This window comes from Aegilops tauschii, chromosome 4 (assembly GCF_002575655.3).
Source record: "Aegilops tauschii subsp. strangulata cultivar AL8/78 chromosome 4, Aet v6.0, whole genome shotgun sequence".
NCBI classification, from domain to species: Eukaryota; Viridiplantae; Streptophyta; class Magnoliopsida; order Poales; family Poaceae; genus Aegilops; species Aegilops tauschii.
The window spans coordinates 80135406-80153045 of record NC_053038.3 but is presented as its reverse complement, the minus strand read 5'-3'; positions in this window follow the sequence as shown (position 1 = coordinate 80153045).

The following is a 17640-nucleotide window of genomic DNA, read 5'->3' as shown; positions in this document are numbered from 1 at the left end:
TCCAGCTGCCGCCACCGTCGACGAGCACCACCCAAGACGTGTTCATGCCGACCCAGTACATACCGTTAATGTATTTGAGGGTGACGGGGATCGGATCGCAGTCAAGAGGGTTGATGCTCGCCACCCTACAATCGTTATGCTGCATGACACGCCGTTTCTGAAGATCAGGCGGCATTAGCAAGCAAGGAGCTGGCTTAAAAAGCTCCGGCCTGAGGGCTTTGAGTAAACGGTACAGCCCCAACGAGCACGCGGCGAGCAGCATGGTACTGAGATTGTCCACACGCGAAACAATGAGCTTGATTACCTCTGTGGGGAGCGAATTCCAGCCACTCTTTCGGCGGACGCTGCTCGTTTCTGCCATTGTTAGTGCTTGGGTTTCGGAAGAGGGGGGAGGTGCCTTAGCGGGGATGGAAGATTGGACAATTATGTGCGGACAAGATGGAGAAGCGAATATGTGCTGTGGGAAGTGGACAGGTGATGATGACTACAGCACGCCGATTGACTTACGAGACACGTACCAACAAAGTAGGGTCATATCAATGCCAGACAACTTGCTTGAGTGATCACAGTACTGGTACTCCCTACAGTACCTACTACTATGCCCTAACTTGCTTGACTAGAGTAGTAGTGGAGCAGGACTCTGCTCTACTACTAGCACCGGAGGATTAGTATATTCTAATCTAAAATAGTTACAAACTTCAATGCCTGAGCATGGAACGACTACGAACCGCCATCGGTGCTAACTCCAATCCCCAGCAAACATTCGCTGGCAGACATGGCACTTGCAAACGCCCGCGACGCAGTTACAGTACGTGTGTAAGGGTGGCGGTTTTGTCAAATACTATGGCTTAAAAACAGGCCACCGTTGGATGGAAATCTGGCGGTTACGTGGGATTCGCCATGATTGAGCTCGTGGCGAACAATCGCCAGATATCAGTACTAAAAAAGTTTAAAACACCTGGGGCTATAACTTGCACCGGCTAACTACTAACAATGATTTTTTGATCAAAGAAGGGTTTCCCCCCTTCCGATTTCCATTAAGGGAAACCAAGCCTGAAAGTCATTTGCGATACATCAAAGTATTCGAGAAAACAAGAAGCAAAAGACGAACTACCAAAGAGCTAGAAGAGCTCCGAACATCCAAGGACGACCACTAACAATGATACTAACATAGTTGTAAAATGGTCAAAGACCGTGTCTACGTGGTGTTTGGAATTATATGCAAAAAAACTAGCAAGATGCACATGCATTGCACGGAACATCAAGATGCATTTTTTTACAAAACACCTGTTGTGATTGACCCATGCAGGAGTAATCCCATGTGTAAAAACTAATGATATCTCGAGAATTTTATCGGAAACATGGTATCTCAACCATTTCATCGAAAAAATGATATCTCGAGAAAGATGATAAATAAGGTGAGGAGGAGTGGGGTGTGGTGGTGACTGGTGGTCGGACTGGGCGGAGGCATGGGGATGGACGGCGCCGGCAGCGGCCACCATGCCAGATTGTTCCAGAGACTTCCTTTTTTAATTGCTCGGCAATGAGGTTGTGGGAGATAAGGATGAACGAGGCAAGGCCTTATCTGTAAATGTGGAGAGAGGTGTGAGTATCTTTTGTAAAATTGTCATAGTTTGCTTTCTATCCATCATATATAGATCGGACGGTCTATACTATAAGATGGCAGGCACACCATCATCACCAACTCGGTTTTTTCTCTACTCCTACTCCTATATTACTTATACTTATATACTCCTATAAAAGACTCAGTTGGTGATGATGGTGTGTCTGCCATCCACCATTTCTGACCATTAGATCTGCATCTAATGGCTGTGATGTAAGTTGTGGCCTTTTGCAACAATTCCCACTTCTCTGCTCCAGTTTACACAAAACCCCTTAGTATCTAGAAACCAACCACATTCCTCCCTTACCTCATCAAAACAACCCAAAGAATATATTTGGAGTGAAACATAAGATATTTTTAGTGATATGTATATCAAAACTAAACTGTTTTCTTTCAAATTTGTGAATATGTATTATTCTACTTTGGATCCGTTGCAACCGACGGGCTCATTGCTATAAAGGTTTATCTCCTGCATGGTTCGCAACGAACACCTGGTGTACTAGTCCGGGTCGGATGCTTGCAGCGCGATGGCCTGAGTTCGAATTCTGTCCTAAACTGTAGCTTTTTATTTTTTTTTAATATATACTCCCTCCATCCCATAATGTAAGACGCCTTTTGACACTACTGTAGTGTCAAAAAGCGTCTTACATTATGGGACGGAGGGAGTACTTCTTTCGCTACTGTACTGGGGGTGGAACCCACAGAGTACTTAGAATACAAGATTAAGTATGGATTCGTTTCTTTCTAACTTTCTGTACAAATCTGTAGCCAGCCTGCAAGTAATGTACACTGTATTGACAGTGGAACCCACAAAGTACTTAGAATACAAGATTAAGGATGCAATTAACTTTTATAGAGGGAGAATCATACACGCAATTAACTCAAATGGATTGGACATGAGTCTATTATTCTCCAACGGCAACCGGCAAATTTCCTCCCGTGGGCCGGAGTAGGTTTCTCGGTTTGCATGCGGGTTTAACGGAGGGGTTTGATGGAGGTGAGGAGGCGTGTTCAGCCGGGAGTGCAGCGGGCGGTACAGTATTCTTCGATTTGACAGCTACTAGTATATTATAAAAAAGAAAGAAGAGTAGTAGAGATAGAGATAAGAGTAGAGATAGAGACTATAGGGAGGAGCACCATCTACTGCTACGTGTGCTACTCCTGCGCTCCATTCGGCCGCCGCAACCTCCCCTACAGCCACTCCCTCCTGCGCTCCATTCGGCGGGCACTGTTGAAATTTGGGGAGCGCACTCTCGCGACTGCTGGCAGCGACGACTTCATCGACGATGACTTCTTCCCCGACCTCGGCAACCTCTTCCTCAACGACATGGGCGACAACCTCAACGCCAACGGTGCTGCTCCCGTTGCACCGTATGTGTTTCTGTCCTTCCTATTCGAAATCGTGGTAGAATTCATGTTTCTAGTCTGTGTCCTAGATTCGATGTGTTCATCTACCACTACAAAAAAAGACACTTCCGTGATGATACGTGTTTGTCACAGTAGGTCACGTTTTCTGTCATGCATGTACATCCATGACAAATTTATGACAGAATCAAGATAGTCATACCTATGCTGTTGTAGAAGTGTTCCATGACATTACCAAAATTATCATCACGGAAGTGTCCACTTCCATGACGATAAATCACGCGCCATGGAAGTGCTTTCATCAAGGGTGACCGACACGTGGCATTCACCGTAACGGAACGCCGTTAAGCTATCGGGTCCGGTTTTGGATCCGATAACCCGCTAACAGCCCGGACCAATGAGGATTTTCCACGTGTAAAATTCTCATTGGCCGGAGGAAACACGTGTTGGCTCACCGTTGGGACAGATGTCATCCATTCATTGGACAGGAGGCGCCTATGATACGTCGACACGTGGCACGACCCAATAGAGGCCCATTCCGGTGAAAAGGCCGGCCCGTTTGACTTGGTCAAAAGGTAACGGGCTGGCCCACGGAAAGCCTGTTAACGGCCTGTTCGTATATAGCCCATTTACGGCCCGGTAACTCACGGCCCGTTATGACCTATCCGAATTAAGCCCAGTAGCTTCATCTGGGCCTTCCAATATGATTCCAGCCCATTGTAACTTCCGGCCCATGTATGGCCCATGATGTCTTTCGGCCCATACGAGACCATTTGTAACTCTTGGCCCATTAACGGCCCGTGGTGAATCTGGCCCGCAATGAATAGTGTACCCCTTTATACCCATTAACGGCCCATTATTCCATTGGGCCATTTCCAACCCGTGTTATCTTTTGGCCTTCTCAGGGCCCATTTATTCTTGGGCTCATTTCCAGCATTCGGTTACTTACGACCCGTAATTGGCCTTTTCTGCCTATGGGCTAAAATTAGCCCGCAGTTACAATCGGCCCGTTTGCGGCCCGTTACTCCATTGGGCTGTTTTCATAACGTCATCAAATACGGCCGATTAACGATGGCCTGTTATTGTCGGCCCATGAAAGGACGATTCCAAATCTCCCGTTTACGGCCCATAATGCGGTCTGTTATTGGCCCATGTTTGGCCTATCGATCATACGACACGTAGAAGGCCCATTGATGCTACGACCCGTAGAAGTCCCATTCTTTCTACGGCCCTAAGAAGGCCCATTGTTTCTACGACCAGTAGGAGGCCCATGGTAACTACAGTAAATATGTAGCCCATGGTTGTTGTGGCCTAGTTTTAAAAAATAGGTTATTGCGGCCACTAGCAAACCGCGAAAAAAGAACTGCACTGACTACAAGCAAACAAATAAACAAGACAACAAGGAAATAAATAAGCAAGCAACTTATGCTAGGCTATCACGGCTATTACACATATTACATCCACTGGGCATCAAAGTTCGCCACCAGTGCAAATATAGGGAATAAAGCAGCATATCATATACACTGGTTGTCAAAGTTGGCGACCAGTGCAAATAAACGCCGCAGGAAAACAAGTCCAGAACTGAAACCACTTCAGAAGAGCTCAAGAAACAATATCCTGGGTACCCATAATGCTGGCAAGATGCTTAGCAAGCTTATTAACTTTCTCTTGTTTGGCGCTTAAATCCTCCAGCACTTGCTGTTGCACCAGAAAGTATGCATCTGAATTCTGCAAGGACTTCCTTAGTCATTCGGCTTCTTGCTGCAGCACAGCTGACTGATGCCTTTTAGCTTGTAGCTGAGACTGAAGAAGCCGAAGTGATTCAGGCAGCGAGTTCGAAGAGCTTGTGCCAGTGGTACTGGCCAGTAACTCGAACACTACATCAACACAGGACTGTGGGGTTTTCTCACTGTCTACAAGATCGTTTTATCACCTTTCTTGGAGACCAACAGGGTTGTCTCACTATCTTGAACCTTATCTGCATTACTTACTCTACCATTGCATAGTGGGGTGCTCTTCTCCAATATTCTGTTCGCATACTACAAGAGAAACAAGCAGACACATCACAGGTTTAGCATGTAGTATACGAAACTCATTTTGGTAAACCGATTCAGTAGTAAGGTGGATAGGATAACATCATGAAACAAACATATATGTATGTACTATGGTCACTGTATTGTCCATATCATTCCAGTTTATGTTGCCTAATCAAGATAGAGACACAATTCAACTCATATATTTTTAAGACACATCAACATAGATAGAATATAAGTGTCAGAAACTACACAGCATTGGCAACACTTGTAATGTGCATCACATGAGAACATAACTGTTTATACAACTGAAACTGAAATCAACATAGAGCAAGAAGTTAGAACAGCAATCCAGTTAAAGAAATAGGTTTAAAACATACCTGTTGCGTCGTTGGAGTTTCAATTGGATCCTTCAAATTCGAAAGTAGTTGGTATGAGTAAATACAGTGATGCAATAGCAAAGGAGTATGGACCATAGCTACGGAATCTGACCTGAGAATAGTTGCTCTTCTGCTTTAAACGTGGAGTTTGGGTTTGCTGTGGTGGTCTTCGTGCTTTGGGCACTGCAGTTGCTTTACAAGCTGCTCGTGTGGGGGTACTTTGTGGTGGACATGGTGCTTTGTCAACTAGAAGTGGGTTACTATCCGCTGGGGTTGGGGTTAGATGGGTTGTAGCTGGTTCTCTGCCCAACGGTGTAAGTGTGCAATCTGGAAGAGTCTCGATTATGTGTGGTGGGGCTAGTTTGTGGGCCAGTATAACCATGGTTCTATCTGCATCGACGGGTATCACTGTCTTTTGTGAAGAACGGGTGTTTGCTCCCTTAGATACTGACATCACCCCCTCCAATTCAAATGGCTGATAAACAAGAAAAGAAATTGAACGTACAGACATTGTATGATAGACAGATGTGGTAATTCAGATATATGTTGTCTAACCAAACAGGACAGCATGACACAATTTCACATATATGATGCCTAACTAAATAGGATAGCATGACACAGTTTCAGATATATGATGGATAACTTAATAGGATATAATGGCATAATTCAACATATGATGAGTATCTAAACAGGATGACATAACAAAACTATATGATGTCTTTCTCAAATAGGTTGGTGAGGGAGTCCTGGATTAAGGGGTCCTCGGGCTTCCGGACTATGGTACGTGGGCCGAACTGATGGGCTATGAAGATACAAGACCGAAGACTCTCTCCCGTGTCCGGATGGGACTCTCCTTGGCGTGGAAGGCAAGCTTGGCGCCCTGATATGAAGATTCCTTTCTCTGTAACCGACTTTGTACAACCCTAGTCCCCTCCGGTGTCTATATAAACCGGAGGGTTTAGTCCGTAGGGATAAGGATAATCATAATCATACAGGCTAGACTCCTAGGGTTTTAGCCATTACGATCTTGAGGTAGATCAACTCTTGTAATACTCATATTCATCAAGATCAATCAAGTAGGAAGTAGGGTATTACCTCCATAGAGAGGGCCCGAACCTGGGTAAACGTCGTGTCCCCCGTCTCCTGTTACCATCAACCTTAGACACATAGTTCGGGACCCCCTACCCGAGATCCGCCAGTTTTGACACCGACATTGGTGCTTTCATTGAGAGTTCCCCTGCATCGTCATCAAGAGGTTCGATGGCCCCGTCAATCATCTACAACAATGCTGTCCAGGGGGAAGTCTTCCTTCCCGGACAGATCTTCGTATTCAGCGGCTTCGCACTGCGGGCCAACTCTCTTGGCCATCTAGAGCAGATCGACAGCTATGCCCCTGGCCACCAGGTCAGATTTGGAAGCTTGAACTACGTCGCTGATATCCGCGGAGACTTGATCTTCGATATATTCGAGCCCACGGTAGCCGCTCCGTGCCACTGCGATGAGCATGACTTAAATCTGTCATCGGACCATACCCAGGAGATAGTGCCTGTGACTGCTCTAGCCCTAGATCCGGAGCAGATCGTGCCATCCGAGGACGGAAAGCTCAACCCCGCCACGGAAGCCGCAGACTCAGCGGCGTTGGAGCCGCACACAGACCCAACCTCGAGTGGAATCTGTGCCACCGGAACCTCGGACTCGTTTCCGGCTACAGGTTTCGAACCACATGCATCCGCGTACGTCGAGCTTGATCAGGCATCGATTGTCGAATTCAGCTCCGCGAACATCTTCCGGCACTCACCTTTAGGCGATGTGCTAAGCTCATTAAAAACACTCTCCTTAGCGGGGGACTCACAGCCGAATTATATCCGGTTCGAACTGGAGGCTGATGACGGAGAATTTCGCTTCCCACCCACCGCCCACGTCATATCCACTGTCGAAGACTTAACCGACATGCTCTATTGCGGCTCCGAAGACATCGACGGTATGGACGACGATGCCAAAACCCGCCGTTTACCGGGCGCTGGACGACCACTTCTTCGTACGACGTGTACATGGTGGATACACCTAAAGAGAACAATGGCGATAACGTGAAGGATCCAGTTGAGGATAAACCTCCTGAGACACAGCAAAAACGCCAACGTCAGCGGCGCCGCTCTAAATCACACCGTGGAAAAGATAGCAATATCAACACGAGAGAAAACAATACTCCGGACGATGCCGAAGACAAGACGAACGGGAGGACGGGCGAGTCAGCCCTGCTGAACAGGCCATAAACGAAGACTCGGAGGACAGTAATTATCTTCCACTTGCCGAGGATGAGGTGAGCCTTGGCAACGAGGATTTCATCGTGCCTGAGGAACCTCTCGAGCAGGAGCGCTTTAAGCGTCGGCTAATAGCCATTGCGAGGAGCCTGAAAAAGAAGCAGCATCAGCTTCAAGCTGATCAAGACCTACTCAACGACAGATGGACTAATGTCCTGGCAGCCGAGGAATACGGCCTCGATTGCCCAACTAAAAGTTACCCGAAGCGCAAATTGCTACCCCAATCCGATGATGAGGCGTTGGAGCCCGTACCATCAGCGCGTAATGCGGCTGACCGACCACCACGTGGCCGGGATAAAGCGACACCTCAAGCTGAACACCAGCCCGTCCTACCTCACCGTAAAGGAAGAGATAAAACGGCTCGGGGTTATACATATGACCTGCGGCAGGACCTAAAAAACAGAACAGGTCAGACTAGATCGATCTACGGATCACGGGCGCGTGCCCTGACGCGCGACGACGACCATTTGGCCGGACGTGACAAACATAATCACGCCCAGGCCGAAAATCGCAGACAGACTATATCCGAACTACCTCGCGACTTGGCCAGATACAGAGGCACCACACACCCCCTCTGCTTCGCTAACAAAGTAATGGAGCATGAATTCCCAGAAGGGTTTAAACTCGTAAATATCGAATCATATGATGGAACAACAGATCCCGCGGTATGGATTGAGGATTTTCTTCTCCATATTCATATGGCCCGCGGTGATGACTTTCACGCCATCAAATACCTCCCGCTAAAACTCAAAGTGCCAGCTCGGCACTGGTTAAACAGTCTGCCTGAAAACTCTATTAGCAGCTGGGAGGACTTGGAAGACGCCTTCCGTGACAACTTCCAAGGTACATATGTACGACCTCCAGATGCTGATGACTTAAGTCACATAGTTCAACAGCCCGGAGAGTCAGCCAGGAAATTCTGGACCAGGTTCCTAACTAAAAAGAACCAGATTGTCGACTGTCCGGATGCCGAAGCCCTAGCGGCCTTTAAGCATAGCATCCGCGACGAATGGCTTGCCCGTCACCTCGGCCAAGAAAAGCCGAAGTCCATGGCAGCCCTCACGACACTCATGACCTGTTTTTGTGCGGGCGAGGATAGTTGGCTAGCCTGTAGCAATAACACTGCAAGCAAAGCTGGCACCTCTGAGACCAAAAACAGCAACGACAAGCCCCAACGCAACATGCACAAGCGTCAAAGCAATAGTGACAATACCGATGACATGGCGGTCAACGCCGGATTCAGTGGCTCCAAGTCCGGCCAGCGAAAGATGCCATATAAAAGAAACAATCCGGGCCCATCCAGCTTGGACCGCATACTCGATCATCCATGCCAGATCCATGGCACCCCAGACAAACCAGCCAATCAAACCAATAGAGACTTGGGTTTTTAAACAGGCCGGAAAATTAAATGCCGAGAACAAGGAGAAGGGGTCGCAAAGCGAGCACGATGACGAGGAGTCCCGTCCACTGAACACAGGTGGACAGAAGAAGTCCCCCCCCCCAAGTTAAAATAGTAAACATGATATACGCTACCCATATCCCCAAGAGGGAGCACAAACGCGCGCTCAGGGACGTCTACGTGATGGAGCCAGTCGCCCCAAAGTTCAACCCATGGTCTTCCTGTCCGATCACTTTCGATCGCAGGGACCATCCGACCAGTATCCGTCATGGCGGTTCAGTCGCACTGGTACTCGACCCAATCATTGATGGATTCCATCTCACGCGAGTCCTCATGGATGGTGGCAGTAGCCTGAACCTGCTCTATCAGGATACAGTGCGCAAAATGGGCATTAATCCCTCAAGGATCAAGCCCACAAAGACTACCTTTAAAGGAGTCATACCAGGTGTAGAGGCCCGCTGTACGGGCTCAATCACATTAGAGGTTGTCTTCGGATCCCCGGACAACTTCCGAAGCGAAGAGTTGATGTTCGATATCGTCCCCTTCCGCAGTGCCTATCACGCACTGCTGGGACGAACCGCATTTGCTCGATTCAGCGCGGTACCACACTATGCTTATCTCAAGCTCAAGATGCCCGGACCACGCGGCGTCATAACAGTCAATGGAAACACGGAACGCTCCCTCCGTACCGAGGAGCACACCGCTGCTTTAGCAGCAGAGGTACAGAGTGGCCTTTTCAAGCAGAGCCTTAATTCAGCGGCCGAGCTCCCGGACACTGTCAAACGAGTCCGGACTACTCTGCAGCAGGACAGGCCGGCTCATGAAGAGCTCGACTAGCAATTTGGCCTCCGTCCCAGCCCAGACCAAGCGGTGGTGTTCGTACCACGCGTACATAACTACGCACTCAAAATACCATGGGCATAGACGGAGGCATAACTAGATTGTGATCCATAATACGGCTCGACCTCCCCTGGACACACATACTTTCACTTTTTCTTTTTGTTTCCTTTTCAGGTTTCTTTTCCACAGGCCTTTCCTGACGGCCTGGTCACCGGTCCTTCCGAAAGGATAGATACACCAAGACGGCAAGAAGCACTGACGTATAAGGGAATTTTTAGGTGGTCTCCTTAACGATCACTCTACCTGTTTTCAGGACCCGCACGCAGCTCTCCCTTGGTTATGGCTTATTAAATAGCCCTGTTGCTTATTGCACTACTTGTACAAATACGCTTTGACGTATTAATCAAACTATAATAGAAACAATTAGCGGCCCAACTTCTGCGGCACTAGCTTGCTACCTTTTTTGTGATAATCTTATCAAATCGCACCCATGCACTTTGGTACGCCTTAATCCGCCAGGGGCTTCATTGCGCTCCATAGTACGGCAACAAAGTCCGAACACTTTTTACAGTATAGCTCGGCACCCCGAATTTAGCATTATATGCGTTGGCTCCGAATCATGTCTTTGGTCAATAGTTGGGTTGCCCGGCTCCTGTGCTTACTAGCTTACGTTCCGCTATATCGGCTAGGGTAGTAAAGGGAGAACTACTGCGATTGTGTCCTGGTTTATCCGGATGAGCACCTCAGTAGAGAAAGCCGAAAACTGACTGTCATGATGCGGCGTGAGCCGGTCAGCTCTTCGGAGGTTTCAAATCTTTAGCAATTTTTTCCGCATTATGTGATGAATCGGTTCTTACCCGATCAGGTGTTTACAACACCCTAGTTCGGATACTAGGGGCTGCGCCTAAATTTTTATTGTCGAACTCCTATGGCTAAGTGAGGGTGATAAAGCCACATAGTTCGATTGCCTGGTTCGTTGCGCTAAACACCTCCTTCAAGGACCAAACAATTGGATCAAGAGTGTTTAGATTCCATCCCGAACACCCCCGTACTACCTACATGGGGGCTGAAGCCGACGACTGGCCAACTCTCAGATTTCATAAAAACGGCCGCACAGGAGGTACAATTTTAACAAGCATTATATTACATAATCTACTTTGTTCCATAATACTGGGCAAGATAATATGAATGTATTCATTCAAATATCACATCTTTCGCACACTACTCCGCCACAATGCGGGATCCCTCCAGGACATTGTCAAAATATAGCTCGGGCGTGCGGTGCTCCTTGCCCTCGGGCGGTCCCTCGGTCGCGAGCTTGACGGCGTTCATCTTCGCCCACTGCACCTTGATGCGGGCGAAGGCCATCCGCGCACCCTCAATGCAGACCAATCGCTTGATAACGTCAAGCCGGGGGCAGGCAATAACCAGTCGCTTCACGAGCCCAAAGTAGCTGCTGGGTATAGCTTCGGCAGGCCATAGCCGGATTATTTAATCCTTCATGGCTAGTTCGGCCACCCTATGCAGTTCGACCAGCTGTTTCAGCTGGTCGCTAAAAGGGCACCGAATGTTCTGGCGCAAGGTATTGCGACCAAAACAGCTTCTCCGTTGAGCTCCCCTCTTCGGTTCGGAAGAATTCCGCAGCGTTAGAAACACTGTGCGGCAAATCCACAAACGCTTCTGGAGAACTCCAAATCCGGGTTAGTAAGAGGTACCTCTTCTTCACATATTTGCTCTGCATAATGAAGGCCTTACCCGCCGCAATCTTCTTGGCCTCTTGAATCTCCTGGAGAGCGCCCTGGGCTTCCACCCGGGCATCTTGTGCGCTTTGGCGAGCCTTGGCGAGTTCGGTCTCTTGAGCCACAATATCGCGCTCCAAGGACTCGCATTTCTTCACGGCATCCTGGAGCTCTTGCTGGACCTCACCGACCCTGGCCTCGTGCTTTTCGCGGGCGGCTTGTTCCTTGGCAGCTCTCTCCTCGGCCTCGGCCAGTGCCTTTTTAAGGGTCTCGACCTCGGTCGCCGCTCCTACAAATACCATGGCACTATGGTCAATACAAATCATTTATTCTTTCTGAATATACAACAGGTCATTACATACCTTGCTTATCCGCTAGCTGCTTCCTTGCTTGGCCGAGCTCCTCCTCGGCCTGCTCCAGCCTCTGCTTCAGTCCGGAGCCTTTGGCAGCGTGGGAGGTCGCCGCCAGTAACGATGCCTGCTTAATCACATAGACACATATGGTTAGTCTCCTACGAAAATTCTTTGATCCTCTTTCCGGCTTTTCTTTCCGAACACCGGACAGAGTCTCAGGGGCTACTGTCTATACTGTGACATTCTTTTTACATAATTGCGTTGCTTACCTCAAAGCCTGTTAGAAGGCTTGTGCAGGCTTCGGTCAGTCCGCTCTTCGTGGACTGAATCCTCGCAACCACCGTACCCATAAGGGTACGGTGTTCCTCAACAACGGAAGCACTTCACAACGCTTCCATTAGAGTGTCCGGCGCCTCTGGCTGGACAGAGGTCACCGGCGGAATAGGCGCACCTCCTCCTTTCGAAGGAGGTTGCTTGCCGGGTTCCAGAGCAGCATTGGTCTCCGGGACCGTATTCGGCTGGGGGCCGAACTGAATATGGCCCCCATCGCCAGTCTCCATGGGGATTGGCTCCCCCATGTGTCCGGCGGTCGAGGTATCACCCTCCGGCGCTGCCCTGGCGGCCTCCTGAGTCTCTCCATGGCCTGGGATCCTTCGGGACAACACCTCGGTGTCATCCATGGCCTTGGGAGAGGAGGCCGCCGGAAGGGACCCGTTGTCCATCGCCTTCGGGTCCTGCGAATTCCCCGAAGATGAGGATCGCTCGACGCCGGACCGAGCCGGACTGTAAGTGCATGATTCAACATGTTAATACTATGAAGCGGAGAGGCCAGATATATGAATGTGTCCAGGTTTTTGAGTACTCATGATTCGTCCAGGGGCTTGTCTCGGGGGCGCCGCTCTGGGCTGCTGTCGATGTCCCACACGGAGTTATCCACGAGGGAGCCCTTCCCCCTCTTGGACGCCTTTGCCTCCAGATTTGTGGAGGCCGCCCTCTTCTTCCTTCCCCCCTCACGGGGAGAGTTGCTTTCTTCCTCCTCCTCGTTGTTGTCCTCGGCGGCGGAGGAGTGAGTCTCGGTGTCTTTAGACATCACGTCCGAAGTGCCCTTGCGGCGGGGGCCACTTCTGACCCCCTTGGCCTTCTTCTCCGGCGCCTGGTAGGGCGCCGGAACCAACATCTTCATCGGAAGCGGAATGGCTGATTCCTCGGGCAGCGGAGCCGGACATCGAATGCGCTCCACCTTGTTTGTCCAGCCCTGGAAAAATAAATAGTGGGGTTTAGGTATCTCCCCTGAAGAAGAAAGTAAAGGATACACCTTGAAACGCGAAAGACTTACTGCACTGGCGGGATGGGCCAGGTCATGCCCATGGTCCTCGGTCCTCTCCGGCCGCGTCTCGTTGCCCTTGAAGAGCACCTTCCAGATGTCTTCGTGCGTAGTTCTGAATAATCATGTCAAGGTCTGGTGCTCGGCCGGATTGAACTCCCATAAATGGCAAGTCCGGCTCTGGCATGGAAGGATCCGACAAACTAGCATCACCTGGATCACATTGACGAGCTTGATGTTCTTGTCCACCATGCTCTGGATGTGCGTTTGCAGCGCTGTCAGCTCGTCCAACGAAGACCAATTCAGGCCCTTCTCTAGCCAGGAGGCGAGCCGCATTGGGGCTCCGGACTTGAATTCGGGAGCCGCGGCCCAGGTGGCGTCGCGGGGCTTTGTGACATAGAACCATAGTTGCTGCCACCCTTTGATGGTCTCCACAAAGGTACCTTTGGGCCATGTGACATTGGGCATCTTGCTCACCATGGCACCTCCGCACTCTGCGTGTTGGCCATCCACCACCTTCGGCTTCATGTTGAAGATCTTAGGCCACAGTCCGAAGTGGGGTGGAATGCGGAGGAAGGCCTCGCACACGACAATAAATGCCGAGATGTTGAGGAAAGAATTTGGGGCCAGATCATGGAAATCTAGCCCGTAGTAGAACACGAGTCCGCGGACGAAAGGGTGGAGAGCAAACCCTAACCCACGGACGAAGTGGGGGATGAACACAACCCTCTCATTGGGCTCTAGGGTGGGGACGATCTGCCCCTTGGCCGGAAGCCGGTGGGCGATTTCCTTGGCCAGATACCCGACCTCCCAAAGCTTGGTGATGTCCTTCTCCTTGACGGAGGAGGCCATCCACTTGCCTTGCGCTCCAGATCCGTACATGATTGAGTGCTTTCTTGAGGCAGAAAAGACGAGGACTTGGGCGCTGGAGCTCGAGAACGAGAGGGCAGAGAGAGAGAGAGAGAGAGAAGGCGTGGGTGAAAGAAAGGAATCCTTATCTCCTTATAAAGGCAGTGCATATCAAGCGCCTCCCCACTCGCCTTAAAACTCGCCTGTTCCCAAGGGCTGTGCAGACGGCACGGTTGGATTACCCACGCCCGTATTGAAGAGAATCCTGTCATGAGGGGACACGATCTCTGCTGCGACAAGATGTGCCAATAGAAACCACATCTTTAAATGTGAAGCGGCAGGCCGAAAAACGGTTCGAAATAATAACCGGGCAGGGACGTGATATCACGGTACAAAAAGTTGTCAGCAGATTGGACTCGTGAAATATTATACTCTCTGTGGTTGTGTGTGGTACTTGTTTTGCAGAGCCGGACACGTTCGTTGTGTTCGAAGACTGTGTTGGAGTGTTCGGAGAAGGAACCCGCCTTGCAACGCCGAAGACAATCTGTGCGCTGGACACCTCGTCATTGAAGCCTGGTTCAGGGGCTACTGAGGGAGTCCTGGATTAAGGGGTCCTCGAGCGCCCGGACTATGGTACGTGGGCTGGACTGATGGGCTGTGAAGATACAAGACCAAAGACCTCTCCCGTGTCCGGATGGGACTCTCCTCAGCGTGGAAGGCAAGCTTGGCGCCCTGATATGAAGATTCCTTTCTCTGTAACCGACTTTGTACAACCCTAGTCCCCTCCGGTGTCTATATAAACTGGAGGGTTTAGTCCGTAGGGATACGGATAATCATAATCATACAGGCTAGACTCCTAGGGTTTTAGCCATTATGATCTTGAGGTAGATCAACTCTTGTAATACTCATATTCATCAAGATCAATCAAGCAGGAAGTAGGGTATTACCTCCATAGAGAGGGCCCAAACCTGGGTAAACATTGTGTCCCCCGTCTCCTGTTACCATCAACCTTAGACGCACAGTTCGGGACCCCCTACCCGAGATCCGCCGGTTTTGACACTGACAGTTGGGATGAAATAATTCACATACATGTTGTCTAAGTATACAGGATGGCATGATACAATTGACATAATTGATTCATATACTAAGCAGCTGGCACTCGCATGTATCATCTCTAAACTAAGCAGATGGAATTCAATATTGTGCATATGATGTCTAAAATAAGCAATGCAAGACACCATATGCATGATATGAGAAATATAAACATTGTAACTTAGAGCATACACCTCAGGTGGGATATAGGACTGGTCATCTGTCTCTGAATCCTCCTCTGAGGAGCTCCCTGTAACCATCGAGATATATGCTTCAACAGGTACCATTGCCTGCTCTAAAGACCTTGTTTTCACTCCTAATTTTTCCATAACCGGCTCAAATGGCTGATACACATGAAGAGTAGTTCAATATACACAGATTGTCGACAAATGGAATATGTAATGAAAAAAAAGATGGCATGAGATAATTCACATATATGATGCCTGGCTACATGGCAGTGCATAATTCACATATATGATAACTGGCTGAAAAACATGGCATTGCATAATTCACGTATCTGATATAGAAAGCAAACAAGAGGCATTCACACAAAGCATGTCTAATCTAAGTAGATGGCATGGCAATGCAAGACACCATATGCATGATATGAGCAATATAACCCTGCCATGTTAGAGCATGCACCTCGGGGGGGGGGGGGATACGACTGGTCATCTGTCTCTGAATCCTCCTCTGAGGAGCTATCTGTAGCCAGCAAGAAATCTGCATCGACAGGTAGCACTGACTGCTCAGAAGACCTTGTTTTAACTCCAGATTTTCCCATGACCGACTCAAATGGCCGATGCACTGGAAGAGTAGATGAATGTATAAACATTGTTGACAAATGGAATACATTATGAAAAAAATATGGCACGATACAATTCACATACAAGATGTATAATGTAAGCAATGCGAGGCGCCATATGCATGATATGACCAACATCAGCATGCCAGGTTAGAGCAAACACCTCAGGTGGTAAATAGGAGTGGTCAGCTCCCTCCGAATCCCCATCTGAACAGTTATCTTCCTCTGGAATACAATCTGGAATGGCGCGACGGGAGGGGGGGGGGCACTTCGCCCACCATGGAGCGGCGTCTGCATGACATTATATTCCCATGCAACGGTCTTCTCCTTTTCTCTACATGTTCAGTACGATTGTGTACAATAACTGACATGCATAATAACAAAAATAGTTAGATTTTGTAAGGCCTAAGGGGTGCATGCAGAAATCAAGACTGATGGTAGCAAACGAGTGGATAGATCCACTCGTAATGATAGCAGGTAGATTATAGCTTCAGTTTTAAAAGGATAGAGAATGGATCATCTACTGTTTGTTGCCCACCCAACTCCTGTAGCTGCCGGAGGTCGTGCAGCAGCAGCAGCGCGAGCGAGAGCAAGAGCAGAGCAGCTGTAACACCCACGATGCGGCTATATCTCCCACGTGTCGAGGCATGACTTGGAGGCATAACCGTATGGTGGTTTTGTCGCAAGAAGGGTCATCTTCACACAATCCCATGTAATGAGCAAGAATGGGATAAAGAGTTGGCTTACAATCGCCACTTCACACAATGCATTAATTAAACATACATCATTCAGAGTACACACATAGTCCGCTACGGACAAATACAAATGAAAAGAAGATAACCCCAAATGCTAGATCCCCGATTGTCCCAACTGGGCTCCACTACTGATCATCAGGAAACGAAACATAGTAACGACCAAGTTCCTCGTCGAACTCCCACTTGAGTTCGGTAGCATCACCTGCACTGGTATCATCGGCACCTGCAACTGTTTTGGTAGAATCTGTGAGTCACGAGGACTCAGCAATCTCAAAACCCATGAGATCAAGACTATTTAAGCTTATGGGTAGGATGGGGTAATGAGGTGGAGTTGCATCAAGCACTAAGCAAATATGGTGGCTAACATACGCAAATAAGAGCGAGAAGAGAAGCTGTGCAATGGTCGTGAAGCTAGTAATGATCAAGAAGTGATCCTGAAGCTACTTACGTTCATACATAACCCAAATCGTGTTCACTTCCCGGACTCCGCCGAAAAGAGACCATCACGGCTACACACGCGGTTGATGCATTTTATTTAAGTCAAGTGTCAAGTTCTCTACAACCGGACATTAACAAATTCCCATCTGCCACATAACCGCGGGCATGGCTCTCGAAAGTTTATACCTTGCAGGGGTGTCCCAACTTAGCCCATCACAAGCTCTCACGGTCAACGAAGGATATTCCTTCTCCCGGGAAGACCTGATCAGGCTCGGAATCCCGGTTACAAGACTTTTCGACAATGGTAAAACAAGACCAGCAAAGCC